Here is a 24,326-nt window from a genome sequence, read left to right as displayed (position 1 = left end):
GAAGAGAAGGGGGGGAAAAAAAAAAAGAAAAGAAGTATGCGGATAAATAAATAAATAAAACTGGGTACATTTCGCAACCATGTGTAGCTGTTCATGCTTGTAAGGGCAGATTAAGATGGAGGATTTACAAGATATCTCTGACAGCATTCCCTTGAGTAAAGTGAAAGATCAGTATAAAATAATTCTTCAGGGAACTCTTAACATCCACAGATTCCCTCTGAGACAGACATCAGTCCGATGAAAAAAATTCCCTATAGACGCATGTCAAGACAATATTTCTATCAGCACATTTGATTATGTCCCTCTTTTTTTCCCCATTTTGTCAGACCCTATCATTATGAGATCTGGTGTTATCTGTGAAACAGTCGTGTAGGAAAAAAGCAGCTGTGGAGAAAACGACTGGACACGGAGCAGAAGGCAGTGGCATAAAAACCGTTGCTCCACTAAATGTCAGCGCTACTAAATGGCCAGGCCCTAAAAACCACCCCAAGACACATTCAACTAACAATGGTCATAAAACCTGAGGAGGATACCGATCTCTGCCGAATGACTTAGATCATCTAATCATAACCCTGCATTGACAAGTCCCCAAAGAGAAATCGATAGGCAAGTCATTTTGCTCTATTCAGAAACGTCCACCTCCTCAGTAGATAATACAGACTAACACACCCTCTTTGGAAGAGATGATAAATACCTGCATATATTCTGCTAATTGTATTCCACTTGATTGCTGTTTTGATTCAAAGAGGGTTAGCAGAGACATTATTTGTCGTATCTCTGAGACACCCTCAGGCTGACTCATGCTGACAAAGAGACCCAATCAGTTCAGACACTACAAGGATATGATTTTCCACAAGAATGCCAGTATCTACTGTATGTAAAATGGCATTTCTGTAATTTTAGAAGATGCACAAACAACGTCTGTCTCTAAGACACCATAAGACATAAACACTCGGTGAGAAAGATCAGAATGTTCCACCTTTATATCCCTTTAGCGAAAACAGTGTTCAGCCCCTGCAATAAAAGAACTAATAAAGAGCTGATTGAAAACAGTTGATCCGAAGGGAAAAGAAGGTGTCTCTACATGTTACTTCAAAATATCCTGCTTAGGCATGTTTGCATTGGCTCCAACTTGGTGTCCAGATCATCATCCACCAACATCAAAGACGTCTAGCTCCAGCTGAGATGTTTATCTGCTTCCAAGTCTCGAAGCCACCCAGCCAAGAGGAACAATAGAGTTTTCTCACCATCTCTGTGTCCCATGCTCACTCACTGCATTGCTCAAATGGTCAATATCCCAGAGTTCATAGCCAGTGCAGCCATTAAACATCCCTGCTTTTGAGAAAGCTTACGCCTATACTGCGTTGCAGAAAAACTTAAAAGCTTCTCTTCCATAACTGCTTCGAGCGAAGAGAAAAGAAAACTTCCTCATGTTTGACTCCAACTATGTTTCCAGATGTGCCAGGGGTCAGGGGTTAAAGATAAAAGTACCAGGATGTGGTGTACCCCGACTAGAAACCAGTTTGCAGTGTGTGCATTCCTCACTGGAGGGGGGCAATGAGCAGAGTGCCTTGTGTTTCTTCTTTCCACTACTCCCAGTAAGAGGCCTCATTTTGCGGTGGTGAATTATGACACCACAACTTTGTGCTTGCTACTTTGGCAATGTTTACCAGTGGCACTAAGGCAAAATGTCATCCGTGTTAAACATAGCACGTGAAAAACAAGTGGGGAAGTTGTTTTCGGTCTTGGCTGGAGGAGAGGTCTCAGACTTGCCTCTGACCCCTCTCGACAGGGAGTCGCTCGAAGTGTTAAAATCATCTGTGTCTTTCTTTCCAGAGAAAATGAAATCATTTAGCACTATATCCTTGATTTAGAAATTTAAAAGAACTTTAAACAGGCCAAGCAGAGAGTAGGGTTTGACTGATAGCTCCGACTAAGGACGGGCCTTTCCACCCCCTGCCTGGTGCGTAGCAGCAATAGAGACATCACAAGTTATGTATAAGAGTCTATTACATCGATTCAGGAATGTCTCCCAGAAATTGGGCTAATTTCACACAAAAAAAACGCTAATACGATTATTTCAAGTGTGTCAGAGGCTTAATAAGTGTGGAAATTGGCCTGTCATATAAGACCTGAGAGTGGTGGTAAATTGCGTGATTACAGTCGCAAAGCCTTGGCCTCCCTTATTGTTTCTTTACATATCGTAATCTGCTAAATGAAAATGAACCGGACAACTTCATTAGAATTCTAAAAAGTGGGTAACATTAATATGACAGAGACAACTTTATTGTGGTATTATGGTAATAATGAGCTTTAGAGGATGTACAAAGATTACATGTCCCTTGAGATGGCTTCTTTTATTACTAGGCTCCGAGTGTTGGCTCCGAAAAATTGTTTTATTACCCCCAGCCTCTGGCAGCCAAGAGCTGACTGGTCTTGCAGAAGCACTACCACACTCGAAAGAAAGAGAGGAATAACACAATATATACAGTAAAGCTAATATAGAGATGCAAAGAACTCTAGAGTTTAAAAGTGGACATATCCTGTAAAGTTAAATGTATTTTTTTCATTGTTCTGAGGACCTACAGTAGGAGCTGAGTGTGTGTGTGTGTCTGTGTATGTGTGAGTACAGCTATAGGTTGAGTTTGGTTTGGGGTGGCGTGCATGCTGAAGAGAGTGCGCAGGGCCACTAGATGGAGTTAGATCCTACAGAAGAGCTTTGGGACCTTGGCAGAAACAAGACAATAACAGCTGAAGTGAAGCAGAGGACACGTAGCCCCTTCATGTGCTCAGACCTTGGGAAGCGAGAATGCATAGTTTCCTGCACAGAGACCACAGCACAATCTTCCAGTGGCCTGGTCTTTTTTAGTACCCTAGGAGCATGCATGATTCATAAATACACTACACATACATACCATGGGAGCAGCTACCTTTTTATTAAAACGAAAATGATAATCACCTTGATGACATCCCCTAGTTTTCAACCTTTCTCATACAGTGAGCTAATTACATACGCTAGTGTTTGTATTATCCATACAGCAATATGCAAGTAGGCTCTGTTTGATAGGATTTTGTGTGTTCTTTCTTATAAATTTTAAGGAAATGAACAGCAAAGACCTGTGATGACAACTGAATCAGTCCTTACGCCTGTTTTACTCTCATTAAGTGTCAAACTGGTGAAAACCAGTAACTCCTTCCAGATTTAAAGGCTGCACAAGTTTTCTAATTTAACAAAAGTGAGCAACAGTTCTTACAGTCTTACTGGATTTTCTGTGAGATGAATCATGAGGTCCATAATCATCATGGTTCAGGTGATATTTTTTTTTTCATGGGAAGGAGAGGTACAGATAGAGAAAAGGAGGGAAAAAAATAATTAAATGCAACATGAAATGGGTTTGACGGCATGCCTTACTGTGTGATATGGTAATACTGATACAGAAGCATGTCCCAGTCTCTAATGGAGAGAAAATTATATAGTTAGATACATTGATAAGGGGGAAGTGACATGTTGTTCGTTTTTTTTTTTTTAATCCTCTCTCTCTCTGCTTTGAATCCAAGAGCATTTTAGTGTTAATGGTGGATAAAAGCAGAAAAACTACTGTAATTGGAGAGCATCACCAGCTCAGTTTTTACACAGATATAAACAGTAGCCTACAGTACAGTCTGTAACAAAGGAATGATTATAATCTAAAAAGAAAAAAAAAAGCTGTATTAGTTTAGTTAGAATCACTTTCACTAAATATGTCACTGTTGTTCTATAGACATGGATCCAGTGTCTCGACACAATGTAATGTAAGATTAAAGGAAAACAAATTAAAGCGCTAATCCCACAGGAGTAAACGTGAACTCTGTCAACAGATGTTTAATGCTGTGAAAAAGGAAAAAAAAAAAAAAAATTCTCTTGATCTCTCACGTGAATTGCACCATTTAGCATGTAGCAGTTGTGACAGGTAATTGACTTCAGAATCCAATGAGGAGTATTTGTGTCATGGTAAATAATGCATTGTCTCAGAGCCTTTATGAATATTCATAGTTTATGTTGATTGTGAGACGTTAAACAAATGCTTTTTATTATATTCTAGTTTATTTTTCTATCGGTTATAAGATAAATTCTACAGAAAAGGGGTTTGGAACACTTTTCTAAGCACAAAGACAAAATTATCAAGGTCCGCTTTTTTTGCTCAGCTGGCGTGTCTATTCAATAGAAAGTCAGCTATAGCAGCTGATACATTGAAAATACTGCAATGAATTAACCATTGTTGTTAGATGATCTCATTTACGTCCTGCTTTGAGCTCAAACTTCTAATTCTCTTTATATACTGAAATATTAAAAGCCTAATATGTCATCTGTCATGACTGTCATTTATCATCTTAGCTGCAGTGTGTCCTGTGGGCCTGTAAAGATTTCCTTCAAATTACTTTTTATTAGATTGCAAGCATTTGTTCCTGTTTATATGCCTGTCCTTCCATTTTATTTCTTACTTGGCTCCATTAGCAGCTGCCTATCTGCATCTTGAGGTTTGCCCTTCCATGCCTTCATTTACCAAATGACCCAACATCCCGTTTCTGTCTGGCTTAGACAGCTGAGCTGATTAAGAAGTTGCCTTTTGAACACTAATTTATTCCACTCCACCATTTTGTTATATTGGCCATTGTTTCATTTAAAGTTTACCCTGCTTCTCCTTAGATGGAAGTCACACTAATTCTGATTTCCTTTTGGAAAAGCTATTTAGTCGTACAATGTATGATGGATCTGATTAGTCATTCAGGCCGGCCTCTGCTTTTATGCTTACATTAACTAACACAAAGAGCCCCCCTACAGGTTAAAGTTTAAATGTGGATTAGCAGATAAAGCAACTCCTGATTAGGTTACTGTGAGGCTTAGAGGGAAAAAAATTGATTTTCCCTGCACATTATTTCACAAACATCTTCACTCTGCCGTCTTTCTCCCCCTTTCTTTTCTTCTCTGGCTTCATCCTCGCACACTCACTCCCAGCATGGATATCTATTTTGGCGCAAAATCTTTGAACAATTATGCAAATGCATGTAAGGCAATGCACAATACAGTATGGAAATGGCTCGGAGAGAAAATGGACTCATTAAGGACAGATGGCATGAGTGCTAAAAGCCATTTGTTATAGATGCAGAAAGACATTTCAGACAACGTCAGAACCTGAGAGACATAAGATATGTTTTTCACACCAAGCACTATTTGTTGTGGTGGTGTAGTTCTTGATTATTTCACCATGTTGATGATTATAAATGAGCTACTTCCAAAAGAAGATGAGATGTCATGACTGTGGCGTATAGATATGCATTCTACTCTTGTTGGAATATACATTTTCTTTCTTTTTGTTTAAGTAATGATAGACTCGTAACCTTTCATCGTCTCGCCACATTTCTCTCTACTGTTGTGCTAAATGATATAATTGATAATTACAAGACCTGTTATTAAAATTATGTATGTTTGATCAAAGTAGCTGTATGTTAAATATGGAAGCATGTATTGCGATAAGATCATAGAGGGCAAAATAAACGGGAGACGCAGTCATGATGTAAGCTTCTGAAATTACACGCACCATATGCATGACTTTTGTGCTGATATTACATACATTTCACTGTCACTTCATACAACATGAATTGAACCGCATATAAAGGAGAACCTAAATGCTTGCAAGAGATTACAGTTTCCATATATTGAAACCTGCTTTGAAATAGCAATGCGTGCAAGACACACAAAGTGAACAGCGGGGTTTTTCACAATTAAGAAAATTAAGTCTTTTTTTTTTTTTTTTTTTTTTTGTTCTCTTATGTCTGGTAAGGATAAGATGGCGCATTATCACTGAGGCCAGTGTTAACCCCAGGTGGGAGAAAATTATTTCTAACGAAGATTAAGCTTTAGAATCTATTGCAGAAGGCATCATAAACACAGCAGCATGGATGCAGGATTCACTCTGAAGACTTGCAACAGTAACGCTTGTGAAGGGGGGAGTTATAGGTGGAGAAACATGGGGCTCGACATAGCCACTGTTTATTTTGTCTTTGGCCCTCTGTGGGCTTTCCCAATACCACTGTCTGAGCCTTTGATGTCACTGAGGTTATTGTTGACTATTCTCTGTTGTCTGCCTCAATATTCATCCAAGCTTCACATGGGACACAGAAGAGAGAGGCAAAGACTGCCATTTATTTCTACACTAATTTTCCTTTGTGATGGATGGCTTTCTTATTGTGTCATTTGCGCCTTTGAAAAATGCTCTTCGGAGCAGAAGAAATTACCAGCTTCCAAATCATACAATCAAGCACAGTTCAGTGGAAAAAAAAAAAAAAAAAAAAAAAAAGCTTGCGTAGGACACAGAGGAATATCCAAAATGGTGTAAATTACAGAGGAAATATTAATATGTTAGGTTTAAAAGTGCATTTATGGCTCTAAATTAACCAATAAAACCTGTAAAAAAATAAAACATAACTCTATAAGAATGACAGATCAAACTATTCTGACAAAAAATTTAAAATAGCAATTAAATTAGATAAATGCTGGATTAAATCATTGTAGAAATAACACTTTTTTTTGCTTTGACACAGTATTACTGCTCAATCAACAAATGAGAAATCTCTAAATTCTAACAATCTCTCCAAATTCCACATATCACATGTACTCTATGTAATGTATACAGGAGCTCATATGACAAAAAACGTATCAATAGTACAGTGTGTACGCAAAATACAAAGCAAGTCAATATTCAGTGAGCTGATCCTAAACTTTTATCTACTCTAAAATTGGACATTTGATCTTTTTTTACATATTTACTGTGGATACTCATAACCATGCGTTTAGCTGTAAGTCCCAATATTTCAGCATCAAAGTCTGTCATGAAGAACAAATCCTACAAAAAGTCACAGAACAAATGAATGAAGGGTATCAAAGGCTTTCATATTCAGGACTCTCTCTTTGTTGTGTTCGGGTTGTCTTTTGTCTGTCCTTCGACTATTGTGACAGGACACAGAGACTTCTAAAGGCCAAAGTTTCTTATTAAATTATTTCTGGGTGAGATGAACAGAGGCTGAATAGAATCATTAAACTTCACCAGTTATAGGAATGCATGCGCCGCGCTGCCGTCTGCTGCGAGATGAAAAGCTGTGCATTTTCATGCTCCTTCAAAACCTTTAACTTGCCATGAAAAGATATGACATCAATCCTGGCAAAAACACAAGGGAGAAATGAATGATACCATTGTGGTCTCTAAACATCAATCATGCTCAATACTTTGGAAAAACAATGCATTTTTGTTTGCATTTCAGAGGTGACAAACAACACTTGTGACTGGCTTAACATTGTCAATTCCCATTACTCAAAACCTGAAGCAAATCAGAATTAAACTGTGGCCCTGTTGCTAGGCAGCTGAGTTCTCTTGACATGGTGGTTAGTTTTTCTTTCATTGCTTGACAAGAGCGAAGTGAAAGGAGTTTAGAAAAACTTGCTTAAGGCGCTCAGAGGAAGGGGATAATTGGAGTCTGTGGATTGTGTAGTGGCCCTTGTGTGGAAACTTCCAGAGCTGGAGACAGAGAGAGTCGGACGCAACAAAATTTTAACTCTTGTACACAAACTTGACCCCGGGACTACTGCGGGGTTTTCCACACTTCATCTGCAGAGTGTTTGCCCCAGCATGGCCCATGGCCCAGTGTCAACACCACAGAGAAACGGGTGAGGGAGCAACACCGGAGAGCAAGTCATGACAACAATGACGCCGCTTCACAGTTTTGTCTACTTTTTGGGGCGTGTGGAGAAAGTGTTTTTTAAAAGTAGAAACTTGCGGGGTAAAGGGACGATTTCTATGAGACATCTGCGCGCTGTGAGAAAACGCACGTATCATCGCTCAGATTTTACACTTTTCTCTTCCAGACAAAACACAATCAAGTGAGGTCATCTTGATACTGTAGCCATGGTCAATTTTATTAGTCTGTCTCTTGAAATATAGAGGCAGCTCGTTAAGTAAACAATGAGAAGGGGTCTATGCCTTTAATGACCCGCAGCGGAGCCCAGCCTGTGAAAGTGCACACCCAGTTTAAGAGGGAACCAATTAATGCTGGATTAACATTCATGGTTATTTACAGTTGCTTTTGTGCTTGTTTCTGCACTCCGACTTCCACACAGAGGAGAGAGAGAGAGAGCGACTGAGAGAGAGGGGGAGAGAGAGAGAGAGTGAGAGAGAGAGAGCGCAGAGGGGCTCGGAGAATGGGGGGTTGTTTGGACGCAAGAGGTGCAGCGAGGTGGCTGGGTCCATTGTGAGGACACCACCTCTCTCATTATGCCCTCTCAATCAACACTCCTGCTCACAGGAAGCCCCTGTAAAGCCCATCTGCCATAGCTAATCTACAGGCAGCCCCGCGCTTGCGTCTGGGCCTGCTACCCTCAGCCGCATTATTCTCAGATCCAAGGCTTCGCCAGGGATCAGCCAAAGCCCATTAAAGTAAATAATAGCCAGAAATGACAGGCTTAGCGAGGATTGGGGAGGAAGTTGAAGACCAGTTTGAGCTGTGAGCTCTGATTAATAGAGAAAAGCATTTTGGGGGAGAGAGGGGGTTAGATGGAGAGAGAAAGTAAGGGAGAGAAGGGGGGAGAGAAAGGAGGGGAAAAAATGACCTTAGTCTGCTGCAAAGAATTCCTCAACCTCTGGGTTGTTAGGACTAGTGCTACCATCTGAAGCATTAGCAATCCTTGAGCTACTTTTGCTTTGATGAAGCTCAGACAGGATGGGGTGAAGGGGGAAGAGAAGGGGAGGGAGGGGGGGGGGCAGGGTGATGCGGCGGTCTTGGGGCCTCAGAGGGCCCCAAGACTAGGAAGCGTCAAGAGTCAGTCTCAGTAGTGGGGAAAAAAAAACAAAGTTGTGGGTACACATAAGATTAAGAACACAAACCAGGTTAAAAAGTAAGAAATATTATTTGCAGTTGCTCTTTAAACCTCCAGCTTATTAGATCCTTCGCCAGTGCCTCATATTGTTAGTCTTTAATTTAATTTCTGTCAAATGGCAGTGGTAATGATTAGAGCTGAAAAGTTCGAAGTGTAGAAAAATAAACTATTTTGATAAATAATTAATCATTTATGTCAAATGTCTGATTCTACCCTCTCAAATGTGAGGTTTTGCTGCTTTTCACTTGTGAATTGAATATTGGTTGCACTAAACGCACTATTTCAGACATCCCCTTGCACTCTGGGAAATGTTTTGGGGCATTTTTTTTGCTTTTTTGGTGTTTTACAGCAGAAATAATTAACCTAACAAGTGAAAAAATAATGGAAAGTTTAATTGATAATGAAAATAATCGTTAGTTGCAACCTTAGATTAGATTGAACTTGTTTGTTGTATTATGTTAGAACCAGAACTATAAAATGCAGTTTAGCATCAGTTTAGAGTATAAAGATGAATGAATGATAGTATGGGGTGTACAGAATAAAGAATAACTGCAACACAATTACAATTCTATGCATATTTCTGTATTAAAAACATTTAATTAGTTGAAGAACACATGTGATGCTGTCAGTATCCCGTCACTGTCGTACTATATTTGTGTTTTGTGTAATTGTGTGTGTTTTCTGGACTTGAATGCTATTGCACAACATTGTTATTTGTAGTGGAAGTAAGCCTGTTGGTGAGTTTGAAAAGGCTACTTTGTCATGGTCAGCTTAAGGTTAAACAATTAAAGCTGCTCCCAAGAATCAAGTTAGTGTCAAGTTAGACATGGAAAGCAGTGGTTAAGTTAGTAAAAGAAGAGAAAGAAGGAGTAAATAACCTGACGTGGTTAATAGTTAACTGACCTGCTTGACACCCTCAGGCATCATACCAAACCTGACCCTTAGTAGCTTGAGATCACGACCTAACATCACTGATCAAATCCAGCACAACATGCTGTAAATGCTGTCAGAACATGCTGTTTTAACTCAGAAGTATAGTTTGGTTACATTTTGAAAAGGGAATAATAAGTCCAGGGAAAACGGACACAAATTAAACATCCATTACCACAAGCTGTGCTGTGCTGTGCTGGGTGGAGGATGTTTTCGTGTTCTGAAAGGATGGATAACACTGATCGCAGGAGTGTTTGCGCTGTCCATACTCGGATGTTTATTGCCACAAAAAAAAAAAAAAAAAAAAAAAAAGCTTATTCCACTTTGTGCTTGAGCTCAGCCTGGGATTTAACATGATTTGTCACTGGGCCGACAGTGGAGACGGTCTAAGCAAGATTATGTGAAGCAGTTCCACCTCTGCTTAACTACTGTAAAAATTGCTTATACGCCTGTGAAGGAATTGGAATGCATTCAGGAAGCGAATGATCAGGCTTGTGGTCGGACCGCTTCTTACGGGATCCTCTGATTGGACGGATGCCCCAGACAGCCGGGGTGCAGGAAGAAACAAGTTAGCGCTGCATGAAAGGTACGCACACTCCTCTAAGAATATTGTCTATTGATCTATCAGTTACCTGAATCTTCAAAACGCTGGCAAAGGGAAGGGAGTAGACAGACGTGTAGAGACCTTTTGCCTCAGAGATGTAATGAAGAATTTAAGATCCTCCGAATGTTTTATTGACAAGAGACTGTAAAAAGATATGATACATAGAAACCGACAAGGCCTCTGGGGAAACACTTAAGGTTTCTTAAAGAAGTGTTTAATGGTATCGATTTTTATTGTTCAGCGAACAGTGTGAAGCCTTTGACTGTTTTATTGAACGGATTTAGACACATGCTCTTAAACACAGAGAGGAAGAAGACTTTTCAGTTCTTAGATTTAATCCATCAAACAATGTGCGCATTGAATCTTAATAAGCCTTCCAACTATAAGCCACACTATACACAGCTGCGCTTGGATTTCATTTCAGACTTTGCTGTTCTGCTTATTTTACAGTAGCTGCTTCCTCCAAATGCCTCTTATGTCATAGTCCCCTGTGTAAGATGTGGTTTGTTTCCCACTAACGCGACAGATGTTAGGACCACGGCAGCCAGTAGAGGCCTCTCATGTCTTATACAACCCTTGATTGAAGATGAAGAATCGCATTAGTAAAAGCTAAATAGAAATGCATGAATGATATAATTTAAGATTCCCTGCAAATTGCACTAAGCATTTTGAAAAAGGAAGTAAAACATTATATTTTTGTGTTTTTTAAAGACCCCTCAGATAAAAACCAGGTCTTCACAGGCTTGTTGGCTATTTTAGTAATAAATGAATCGGTCACCTTTCTCTTTCCGGCTGGTGAATTCAGTGGTTGGAACCATATCACAGCTCTTTTACCAAGGCCTCTTTCCCTCCCCTCTCTATGTCCAGCCTGATCTTTCCTCTTCAGAGGGCTGAATACTCATCCTTGACCGGCTCGCCTAAATGAACCCTGCTCTCCTCATGTACCACAAAAGTGCCACTGTGTGGTGTCACCCAGGCTTTCTTCCCAGGAGACAGTGTGATTTCTATATCCGTTGTCATGGTGACGTGGCGAGGAGGGAGAAAAATGGAGCTCTAACCCCTGGCTTTAGCCGGCTCCCAGGCCAGACAGTTCATTTGGGGAGAGCAGGAAACAGCACTCTGCCTGTTTGTTTGTATGCTGACAATAGCAGCACTTGAAAAGGTGAAACAGGGACATTGTGGCGCTATCTGTCAAACACTATGTTGTGATCATGAGGCCATAAGGAGGGAATATGTGATATAGTAAATGGACCCACATAGAAATATTAAGAAGATCTTATTAAAAATCAATCGTGAAACCAAAACATTGATGCGCCTTTAACATAACAAAGAGATAAGACATCATCACAGGGCAGAGAGAGGTTCACTCTATTTCAACACCCCTCAGTGAAAGCAAACTCTATTTCATGGAAGCTAATACAATTCCTCAATTTCAGAGGATTGCCCTCAAACACTCCTGCCAGACACACCTGATACTCCTCGAGCAGGGAATCAAAAGAATTGAGAGGTGTTTTTATCTAAGTTCCTAAATGGGTAAGGGGAGGAGGGGGACTGCATTTCATTTACCCCAAAACCCACAATTTAAGGAGGCTGGGAGGCAAAATGAAGACATTGGCATTATTAAAATCAAATCTGGAATGGCTCACAGGCGCTCCCTACTAATGACGAGGGAGTGCCATGGCCAGTCGAGAGGAAGAGAACACCATTTTCTATTCATTTGGCAGCGTGCCCAGATCTCATTCAACCAAAAAGTCTTCTCAATCCAAACTTAATCCCAGCCAATTAAAAGATGGCGTTGCTTTTCCTCCTCTGTCGTTATGCTGATGAGACTGCAGTTCATCACCAGGAAGGTTTGGGTTTTTTTTGGGGGGGGGGGGCGGGGGACATAAGATGATTTTACAAGGCTTATAACCTGTAGGTAAAAATATTTATCATTGGGACATTTGTGTTAAAATGGTCATCATTTTGACCCGATAAACCGTAATGTGTTGCAATGTAATGACAAACTTGAAAAAGAGGATTGATCTGAGAGGGGAAAAATGAATATTTATTGATGTAGAAAAGTATGCTTGTGTTTTTCTTCGGCTCCTAGGGGGAAGGTGTGAAATCTAATAAAGCCATTCTCAGGAGGGGTGGCTTTGATCAGAGATTCTCTAAACAAGCAGCAAGTCCCATGTGAGCATAAGATCTATAAGCTCCAACATGTGCTATCTTTACATCTCCACTTCTGTTTTTGCTAAAAGAGAGTGTTGTATTGGAAACAGCTGAACCATTTCAATTTCAGCCCGAGGCAACATTCTCCTCTCAAAGAAGTGTCGAGATGCGCCGTATGTCAGAAATATTTTCCATAAAGTCTATTTGTACCTTTCCTTTTTCAATATAGCTTCCTGAGGTGCAAATGTGCTATTTTTTCAGAAAACATGTTTTTATGTAAATAAGCTCAGGTATGTATTTGAATTATTTTCTATTTTAAACAACCAAATCTGCAGAAAGGTATTGTTTACTTCAAACAAGGTGTCTCAGTGGAGGTTACAAAACAAGTATGAATATACAGGTCATATATCACCCTCAACAACACCTGGATGATATATTAATTACTGAAAATCTATCTCTTTGTAATCTATAATGAACACCACCATAAAAACACACTCATGCTTTCTCATGTTATAGTCCCAAATTTACATAAAATACCAATTATTAGATATGGAAAAGAAGCAGTAGTAGGACAGGTCAGGGTTAAAATGGCATGCAAAAATAGCCATGAAAAGTGGCGAGGGATGATGTGTGATGCAACAGAAGAGGAGTGATATGCTGATCTGATGATCTGATGATGCAGAGTGGGCAGTGTTGGCTGTTGCTCCATGCAGAGTCAGTGTGCGTCTTACTGTGGCTCCTCTCACACTCCAGAAGGTCACACAGGAAGTGGCTTGCACACAGACACACAGACTTTTTGGGCCAACCTCTTAAAATAGCCATAGAGGGTTCATGCTACTAGTTAGACCACTCATACCAAAAAATATGTGTTACACAGTAATTGTGAGTAGGGCGTCATTATTATTTAAGCTCTTAACTTCCAGTTTTGCCCTTTTTGTTTTCCTTTAACTTGCTTTATAAAATAATCTTAATCCTCATTGGCAATATCAAATATATTCCAAAATGACTTGTTCCAACTCTTAATTCAAACTATATTATGTTTAAACTTTCCAAAATACTTAAACCCAAGACTTAAGGTTCTTAAACGCTGCACAGTTCCTTCAAAGGAAATATTCTAGATGTTTTGTATATCATCTAATACACATTTCTTTAAAACTAAGTCTGAAATATTTGGAAACTGAGATATTTTGCTGTCATTTGTTTACTAGCAGGTCTGTGTTTGTGAAATGGTTTTAATATGCTGATTATTTTTCAGATTAACTGATTTGCACATCACCGTTTTTCCAGAGTCCAAACAGATGTCTTCAAATGTCTTGGTTATCCACAACCCAAAGATATTCCGTTTGCAATGACATATAAAACAGTAGAGTAGCAAATCCTCATGTTTCTGCTTGATAAATGACTTAATTGAAAATCCAAATTGCTGTTCATTAACTTTCTGTTAATGTATTAATTGTTTCTTCACTAACTGTGATTAATTTATTTGAAAACAACGCACCATAAAAAAATCTATGCTAAAGTTGTGCTAGCATAAAGAAGGAAGAAAAAAAAACCCAAAGCAGCCAAAGAACATGTTCCAGTGGGATAGCCATGCAGCCGTGTGACAGGGCAAACACACTTAACTAACAACTTCCTTCACATTGGATGCACTTTGACAAACAGCCTTGCTCCTCAGCGCTTACGCCATGTGCCTCAGCATTAACGCTAACGCCCTGTGGTATGGTCGGCTGGACAGGCACTTGACTGATGGCTCTATTAGAGCCCCCCACCATGCACCTAGTCCTATCCCGGGCCTTTCTCTGGACTGGACGTGCTGCTGACAACGCACTGATGGGCTAAGGGGGAAGACTAAATGGAGGGTCTAAACACACCAACAACCACATTCAGAGACTCGCCAACAGAGCAACACACATAAAAACAGACAGAGGCACATGCGTGTGAAGGGAGATACGTGGACGCGGCTGTGCCCACACGCACACAAGAGCCACATAAGGAAGTAGAAAGGACTTAGCCATGCTTCACCTTTTGTATTTGGTTGGAACAATGGCTTACACAAATACAACACACAGCTGATCTACACCCCTCCGATTCCGCCTCTTTGGTGGCTTGTTCCTGAGACCACCATGAAACATGGAGGCCACTGAAAGGCTGGCTCTCGATAATCAGCTCTGAAGGGGGTGGAAAATACAATTCATATCTCCACTCTTCTTGGGAAAGCAACCACTGGAGCAGGAAATGACAGTGGATGTTTTAATCTTCAAACGGTGAGCACCACGCTCCCTCAGGCTAGATGGAAGAATCTGCTCAAATGTGACGGAGCTGCCTACCCGTTTGAGCTCGCTACAGCAGCTCAGATCTCCCTTTTTTCTAAATGTTGAGAAAAATTAGATGTATTCCTCCATAAATATATCGTCAACCTCAAACATCCAATTCTTGTTGACAGAGGGTTAGTTTGTTTTTCCTCAATGACATTCACAAGCTTTTCTGTGGCTGAGATTGTGAGGCTGTTGGGGTAAGACAGGCAGACGGCACTGTCTCTCGAGGCCCAGGCCGGCACTACTCTCCTGGGCAACGCTATAAACACCTAGCCCCCCTGGCGCCTGTCATCCACGGCTGCCTACTCCCTTCCAATAGGTCTCACAGGGGAATTTGCAAGGTGGAGAAATGACATGACAAACAATTACATCCCAACACCCCTCAATGGTTATGTTGCTCCTTTCAAGACTTCCCTAATCTTAAAAATGATTCATATGTGGAAGATTTCACTTCTATTGCACATAGCCTGAAGATAGGGGAAAAACTAATACAGAAGCAAGAGGAGGAAAAAGTATAACAGGTGACATTCAACCAAATGGGGTGTCTCTGGTCGAAGTTCGGATCGAAATGAGCTCAATTTATCAATGTCAATAACGGCAGCAATCCCAGGATAGAGAGACATGCATATTAATTGAAAATAATCAGATTAAGCCACTAGAATCTGACATTTTGAGATGGGCACTTTATCTTCGAGGCTGGAGAGATGCAAGATTGCCTACGTACAAATCAGAGAACACTGCTTAATTGCATGTTATCACCCCTATGATTGCCTTGGCATTATATAAAACTGTATGGTAATTACTCTACAGATACTGATGTAAATAGCCTCAGGCTGCTGCTCCCATAAGAGGAAGTAGGGAGAGGGCATAGGGCTGAACATCTGGGCAAAGAGGTAGCACAATTAGAAGTGTATAGTCAGATTAGCTACATCACACAGGCGTTAGCGGAAACATATATTTGACAGCAACATTCACACTTCACTGTGAGCACTTGACTCTGAGCCTTAAACAGTGTCGATTTCAAGAGATCCTCCAACATACACAAACATGAGTTAAAAATAGTAATCTATAGGAGGATGTTTGAGAGCTTGATGAAGAAGAATGTAAGTGGCCCTCATGGTGTCACTGCCGCCCTGCCCAGAGAACAGATGCACTATGGGCCAGCTGGAGGTCCCCTTCCTCAGCGGAGGCCCCCCAGCCCCGGAGGAATCACAGCTCTGAGGGCTGCCGTCATATGTTTTCAACGTTTGTACAACGCCTGATAAATGTAATGTAAAAGGGGCTTTGTGTGCAGGGGGCAGTGGGGGTTGACTTTGATTGCTGGTAATAACTGACTAATAGAATAAAGCAATAACGCACAGCCTCGGGGCAAGAGCTCTGTACCGACAATTTCATACTGCAGATTTATCATTGTGTGGAAATTAGCATTTCAGTCTGTTCACTTTCCCATCTGAAGGAGCTCCGTCACGAGACTGTGTGCCCCCGAAAAGATGTCTGTCGACTTCAGGTCTCCTTCGTCACAACACTTCATAACTCTCCTAACTCCCCACAGAGAAAGACAAGACGAGAACAATAATGATGGAGATTTGCAGAATGGCGTTTGTAGGCACTTCATAAACAACAGTGCTGTTAAAATACAATTCCTAAACTGTAATTTTGCTATCATGATGTATTTGTTGGTTGACATATGTGCATTAATATAGAAATCTATATCACTGGCTTCCGTGTGATAAGAAATACTGTATATAAAAGCATGAGGATGCACAATGGGGGAAATTATTCACTCATCCATCACTTTCAGTCCAAAAGGGCCTATTCTGAGATTCAAAAAGGTTTGATGACACTTTTTGAAGTCAGAACTGCTTTTTTTGTAAATATGCACACTGAAGTGAGACTTAATTTTCCCTACAATTAATGTCTGTTAATGTTCATGTTAATGTTTACGTTTGATTATGTAAGATAAATGACTTTTTAAAAGCCAGTAGTAGCTAAACAGATATCAGTCTTTTATTTACTGACTGCAGAATTTCCATATCAAGATCATCAACCAGAAATCTGTCATTGTTGTTCCCTTGAACTCAATTTAGTGTAAAAGATTTCTGTGTTTTTTTCCCATTCTTTCTCGTGTGAGAAATGCAGGGAATTAGATATGAGAAGAGAAATTTTCACTTAGAAAAGAGATTGTATTTTTTTTTTTTTTTTTCCCAAGTTCTAGTTTACTTGTGTTAATTTTCTCCAGAGTGGTTGTTTCTCACTAACAGAGTCAATGAGCGACTGAATAAGCAAATGGTACTCAGCGGATAATTTTGCTTACAATGTTCCCGAGGCCTATGATTAGAATATTAATTAGGCCCATCTATGACGGTCAGATAATAACAATGTCAGTGGGTTGAATGGATTCTGTGACCTGTAAAAGGCCTATTCACAATCTCCAGTCTGCCATAGTTCATTCTTTTGGCCACAGGCAGCAGACTTTTTCACACCCTTTCTAAACGTTCTGATTGTCCCTAACTGAAACACTGCGAAGGAAGTATGTTAAGAAATACAAATATGTTAAAAAAGTGCATGTTCTATGTCAAACGAAGTTGAAATTCACAGCTCATTTGAAACTCCCCCCCCCCCCCCTCACGAGTGCATTTTCTGAATAGATGTCAATTAACGCGTATCCTTCCTGGGAAAAGAGATGACTTGGTGTGTTTTGGGGTTTAATTACATAACACGGATCACAAACGGTAAAGCAGAGGAAACCTCCTACCACACCCACAGCCGATGTTCACTTGTCCCTCTAATGCATTAGTGATGCCTTTCCTGAAACTCTCAAATTGCAATCCCCACACCTCCTCCCCATCAGGACTCAAAGTTATCGAAAAGAAAAACACTAGACATCAAAATGAACTTGTCTTATCTGGTGCAACTTTGTTTCTCTTCCATGAAAATGACACCACATGAAATCCATGTAGAGCCAGAACACTGCATGATGTTGAATTAATAGTCCTGATGTAAAGAGTATCCCTTGTTTGCCCTGTTAATGTGAGAACATTATTCAAGTTGTGTCTCCTGAGACGTCAGTGGGATGCCTCTGTTTGGATGACGGGATGCCTTAGTTAGGGAGGCCAAAGACATTTGCTGTACAGGCTACTTACAGCAACCAGAGCGCTTAAGAAACACAGCCAGTAAAAACATGACATCCTCACACTGACTAAAAAGAAGGGTTTCAAGGGTCAGTAGATTCATTGTATGTATTATTGTTAAGTCTCTTGGGAAAAGTCAGGATAAGCATTTTGTGGGGGTTTTTTGTTTTTTTTTGTTTTTTTTTGTGACAACATCCCGTGAAACGAGATAGGTCAGCCATCTTAATCCACATGCAATTAGGAAGAGAGGAACAGCAAGATGATTGATTTACTTCAAGAAATGTTTAGCTGAATGAATTAATCTCGTCAAATGCTTGATTGATGCTTGATTCCTTAACTCCTAGAAATTTCTCTTTTGATATGAGTTCCCTTTGCTTGTTTTTTTTTTTAGTTGTCTTTAATTTAGTCTCCTTTTTTGGTTTCTGTCTGTAACTATGTGTTCTTATTTATGCTCTGCTTGTCTTGGCCAGGTCTCCCTTGAAAACAAGATTCTTAATCTCAGTGGGACTCCTGGTTAAATAAATAAATAGATTTTTGCCATTCTTACCGTAAGTGAAGTCCAGATATACAATTTTAATATCCTGGTTTTATTTCTAGATATTCAAACAGAAACTAACTGTCTTCTTAGTCACATTTCCTAACAATTTGAACTTTGGACAAATGCAACGTGGGACTGAAATTACACAAGTTGAGTCACGTTTGATAGATGATGCTCAAACTCAGACGATATCCAGCAGTATGTTGTAATAGGCCACATATACTCACAGAAGTGTGCTAGTTTTGATTAACTCAATACTGATGCATGTTTACCATAATTGCAATGCAATATTATGGATAGCATTAATGCCACAGGTGATAATAGCAACAAAACACTGTACGATTCACACACATGCATGTCACTGCACCGTAAACAGATGTACTAAATCATTGTTTTGTAGCAATGTGAGGAAAGTTTGTACTGATAATGATGAAGGGTGCTCTTATAAACATCTCCATTACCTCATCAAGGCCCAGGTGGCAACACCAGATCAATAAAACTGAGAAAAGTGCGTTAACTGCAACTTCCTGGGGGTAGAGATCCTGTTTGAAAACATGATATTCTGGCTTAAAATCCATAATGAAATAGATATTTGGGTTTTTTTTTCCCTTAAGGAATATTATGATATCATTTACTTCAGTTAATTTTGGATTTGGATGTTGACCCTCCAGTCAGGTCTCACTAGGAACGACTGCAAGTAATGTTTATTTTCATTATCTATCTGCAGATTATTTTTATGAATTTTATGAATCTTTTGATTCATAAAATGTCAAACCAACAGTCCAAAACCCAAAGATGTTCAGTTTACTATGAGATATCACAAATAAAAGCATCAAATCCTCACAACTGAGAGGCTGGAACTAGATCATCTTTGGCATTTTTGTTTGAATCAACCATTAATCAGTTATACCATTAATCAATTATTGAATAGTTGTAGATAAGCTTATTGTCAATTGATGAATCCATTATCAACTAATCATTTCAGCTTTAAAAGCACTTCAAATGAATTCACCAAAGCACAGCCAAACCTCATATAAAGCATAACCAAATAAGAAAAGTGTAAGATACACATTTACAGTAGCAACAAACAAGACCTCAAAGTACTCTGAGCGAAATTTTTTAAGGAATAACTCCCTGTGGAGCGTTGGGCATAAATCAACCTATCATCCCCCCAAAAATTCAATCTCTGTGAATCAACTCAAAGAGGCATTTGTCTCTTCATTTCAGGAACACTTAGTGTTGTGTTAGAATTACTGGGCTGGCAGGCATGTGGCTAGTGGCAGTGGACTGCGGTGAATGAGTTAAATCAGCCCCTTGTGAACTCGACCCAGTGTCGTCACGAGAGGAAAGAGGCCAAAGACTCACGCAATGAGGGTAATCCAACAGTGAGCCGGTGTGGCAGCGCTGCTTCCCGCTGGTCCCAGAAAGGCTCAAATAACTCCCATGTGCACCCAAGGAGAGCAGAGGACAGGCATACATCAGAGGGGGAGCAGGAGGTTGAAGGAGTGTGGATTTATCCTAGAGTTTCAGAGAGATGTTCCAATTGCAGCATCCACCTAGTTGCTTTAGTGTCATCAGTTCTGCCAATAGTGGAGTCATTGACTGTTGGTGTGATGGCTCTGTATGCTGTCTGCTGTCACAAAGATTGGTTACCATGAAGCTAGGTCTGGCTAACTCTTTGTTACACAATATTGTGCTAAATATTGTCTATTGTTTGTTATAGTATATTGACATCTGAATATATAAAATCGATTAAAAAATGGTTGGACAATTGTAATGTGTAAAGGTGGGAAACAGTTTCTTGCACGGAGGATGAATTTGATTATTTATATGTAATTTTGCCTACTGGGGATGATTTAAAAAAACGATAAATAAAGACAACAACATGTAAAATATCAGAAAATAACACAGAACACATTAATAACACATAACTAATGAATCCTTGGTGAGTTTCCAAAATATGAACTTGGGAATGGAAACAAAGTAGGAGAGAGTTGCTGCAAAAATAGATGCATGCCTTGCATCTTTTCCAGCTCTAGTTTATTATTTCTAGAGCCCAACTGATACTGTTTTTTTTTTTTTTGTTTGTTTGTTTTTTTATGGCTGATACCAATATGGATATTTGAGAGTTTCAAAAATGTGCTAACAGTTAAGTGGCCCATTTTTTTATATATATATATAAATACATAATATGCATAAACATTTTAATAAGGATCTCTTTAATTTGCTTTTTAAAGAATTGTGACCAAGGTAAGCACTAAATGGGACATTTCATAGTAGTGAAATAAAGTTGTTAGTGCTCTGGAGGACAAGCTATTTAATGCATACATACATAATCAGCCAACATATACACTGACAATATTTCAGCCAGGTTCATGCATACTTACTCCCAAATTGTAACACAATCAAAATTAGTACCTTAGTGACACAAAGCATTTTGTAAAAAGTATCTGTCTACTAATTGCTCCAAATGTTATATTCCTATAATTGTGGCTTTGTAGTCAAGTCTCTACAAGTGTTTCAGACTAATTAATTTGAACCGAAGATTTCCCCAAGCTGCTTTTCCTTTCTCTAATGAGAGACAAGTGTCAGTCAGACTGGGAGCCATACTGCTGTCCAACATTAAAATAGAAGCCTTCAGCAGTCTGTCTGGGGCGTGACGGGGGTGGAGGGGTGATTGCTCCGACCAGCAGCCACCACCTGCTTTGCTTGTTCACGCTGTCATTGGTGCCCTTTTTTGGTGCGTGCAGAGTCTTTAAGAGTTTAGCTATGCCTTTGATGCCTTCTTTGAATTTTAGAATATGCACAGGATCAATAAGGAGCAGAGACTTCAAAGCTCAGGCACCCCTCACCTGCTGTTGGTCACCATTTCTGAAGTGTTTCCAATCACGTACAGAGACTAAACAAACAGTCAGGAGAGGCAGCGTGGAAGCTGACTTCAAGATCAATAAAAACTAATACCATGCGTTGAAAAATTTGGCAGCATGATCAGACTAAACAAAATGTTTTAGCCACTTGAGAGTTCCTTACATTTGAACATGATATGTCTTTGCATATAAAGAGTGGAGGAAAGGAACAGCAGTAAATTTCAAAGTGAGAACATGCAAGACTCTTTCTCAAATATCATTTACAGCAATGGCCTTATTTTACGAGCCAAATTGTATGCTTATAATTCCACGCACAGACACTTCAAAGTGTTTAGATTAATGCGTAATAATCTCCAAGACCCATAACGGTTTAATAACTCACTCAGATGTCTCTAATATGTCACTCAAGTCTCAAACACTAAACATTTGATAATAATGCTTTTTTTTCCCCCTTTTTCCTCCTACAAATCTAGTAACCTAAGTGGCAGAAAGTTCAAAGAAGCAGATTGTAATGCATGTTATGGAAATAAACCCGGGGCTGATTATCCTTTAAATCTCTGGCTGCCCCAACCCCCTCTAAAAATGGCTGTCATGATGAAATGACTATCCTTTATTACATTCTTCTCCCTTAATCCTCCTCAATTTATTAGAGGGGGAGTGCCTCGGCACAACAATGCCAAAACTCATTTCCATGGGAGCCCACACGGCATGATGTCCATGAAGGGAGAGACAACTGATTTCCTATGCAAGGGGTCCTTTTGAAAGGGGGGAAAAGGAGACAACTGATTCTTTTATTGCAAATGACTTCAGTGTTTTGTTTAGGGGGGGGCTGAGGGTAGTGAAGCCAGCATGACTTCTGCTCTCGCACACTTAAATTCAGCTGATGCAGGTGCATGGCTAATTGCAGGTGTGGCACTGTCCAGCCTCTACCTCTCTGCATCCTAACACATACTCAGACACATGGCTTTCTGTATAGACATTAGCCAGGTACTGAGAGAATAGATCAGCAAGCACCTCATTTGCATTTCACCATTCAAACTCTGCTGTAAGTCTGAGAGAAACTGAAGGGCCCTATTCAGAAATCTTAATCGTCTCGTGGATATCAGTGTGGGAAAGCTATGAGCACAAACTTTCTTTGTGAGGAAAATTTACAAAATACTTACTGTGAACTGTTAGCTTATTGTCCCTGAAATAAATAATGGGAGGAAATTCATTTCAGGTCCAGAACGAGGCTGTAATATGGCAAACACCAAATCTGAGTCCGGCAGTGAATGTGGAAGAGCAAATCTTATAATGGAAACATTTAATTTCTATTTTGTCAGTTAAACAAGTTTTTAATCATGCTCACTTATTGTCTTTATTCTTTTTAATGTTAATTTTTATGCTATGCCATCTTTTTTTTTTCTCTCCTCGAACCCTTTTCTCTTGTTCAATTATGCTCTTAAGAAAATGTGATGAGAGAAATACCATAAAAAATGAGAGTGGGAGAAAAAAAAAACGAAAGAAACTTCTAAATGAAACCTCTTTCTCCAAATCCCAAATGAGAGGAAATTACTCATCAAGTGATTATGAAACTGTTGGCATTATAGAAATCAGAGTGAAAGAATAGAGTCAGGAGGAAAGGAGGGAGGGGGTTGGCAATTTGTTCTCAATGGACAGCGGATGAAGAGGTGGCAAGTTAAAGTCTCCATTCTGAAGGGTCTCCTTGTAAAGCTAATTCCAGTTAATGGCCAGGTAACAAGGCTCCACTAACCCACTGTATCTGACATCCTGGCTAGAGGTAATCAGACTGACATTAATGCAGCCTCCAAAAGAGACACCTCGTCATCAGGAATTTTCCTCATTGGCACAGAAAATGCCAGGCTGCACACCTCTGACTGCGTGGCCCCCACATCTATTAACCTTATTGATTTGGAGCCCTACTGAGCCCCTCCAGAGCTCCCGCCCCCCTGCTGCTGGACTGAAGTGGATCAATCCTATGCCGGGGGCCACAACTCGATAACAACCCAGTGCTCACAGACTACTGTTTACAACCTGAAATGAATACACACATAGATGCTGCTCTGTATATTCACTGCTCATCTACTGACACTGTTGTATCTGAAGATGATTTAAAAGTTTTTATGTGTTAATTATATCTAAATAACAACCAGTTTAATAACTTTACTGGAAAGTGGCCACAAGTAGGGATGCAGGTCCAGTTGTATCATTTTAAATAATAAAAGATGTGTTTGGTACAATTTAAAAAAAAAAAAAAAAAAAAAAAATGCTAAAATATTTAAATTAAATATGAATATTCATCAAGGGGACACAAACTCTACAGTATATAAACCACTAGTGTTACTAGTATACCAAGGTAGTCAAAACTATTCTGTTCATTGATTTTTCAGTTAATTTGCACTAACAAAGTGCCCTTCAGAGTAAATATTCTGCATCAAACACTTCAGGCAATCAGCATTCTCTACCCCACAATTGTACACTTAAAGTTTAATCAATGCAAATTACATGTAACAAGCTACTTAATATTTTGCATCGTACCATTGGGACAACAGCTGTCAAAGCTTATATTTTTTACTATTTTGTACAGTGGACCACAAATATGTTTACTCAATGCATTCCAAGATAAATAACAACTAAATATTGCGCTGTTGTGTCTATGAAAGTATTTAATATGATGTTATGTCACGTCAATAACTTCTGGAACTTTTAATTGCCATCAACTGTCTTTAGGCACTGCTTCTCCAACAAAACACATAATCAAATCTGTGTAATAGTAGTATAACACTAATGAGAAAATGTGTATCTGTGTCTCTATTCAGTTAGAACCAAACGTCAGTCTGTGATGAGCCAAGTCCCATTCCCTTTTGAAGTGGGGTCTC

General features: G+C 39.6%; 1 protein-coding gene across 8 annotated transcripts in view; it reads left to right on the top strand.

Annotated features, from left to right (window-relative positions):
- The window catches only part of zic4 (zic family member 4), a 110,402-nt gene that overhangs the window by 24,512 nt on the left and 61,564 nt on the right, over positions 1 to 24,326 (top strand). The window contains exon 2 of one of the 8 annotated variants that reach the window (XR_006093051.1): positions 16,368 to 16,744. The exons of the other annotated variants lie outside the window; for them this stretch is intronic. The gene's annotated coding sequence lies outside the window, so the exon portion shown is untranslated. Of the gene's footprint in view, positions 1 to 16,367; positions 16,745 to 24,326 lie in introns of those variants that run through there. 8 annotated transcript variants of the gene reach the window in all.

This window comes from Thunnus maccoyii, chromosome 21 (genome assembly GCF_910596095.1).
Source record: "Thunnus maccoyii chromosome 21, fThuMac1.1, whole genome shotgun sequence".
In the NCBI taxonomy this organism is placed as follows: Eukaryota; Metazoa; Chordata; class Actinopteri; order Scombriformes; family Scombridae; genus Thunnus; species Thunnus maccoyii.
Note: the sequence above shows the minus strand (reverse complement) of the source record. Positions and strands in the feature narration are given on the sequence as shown.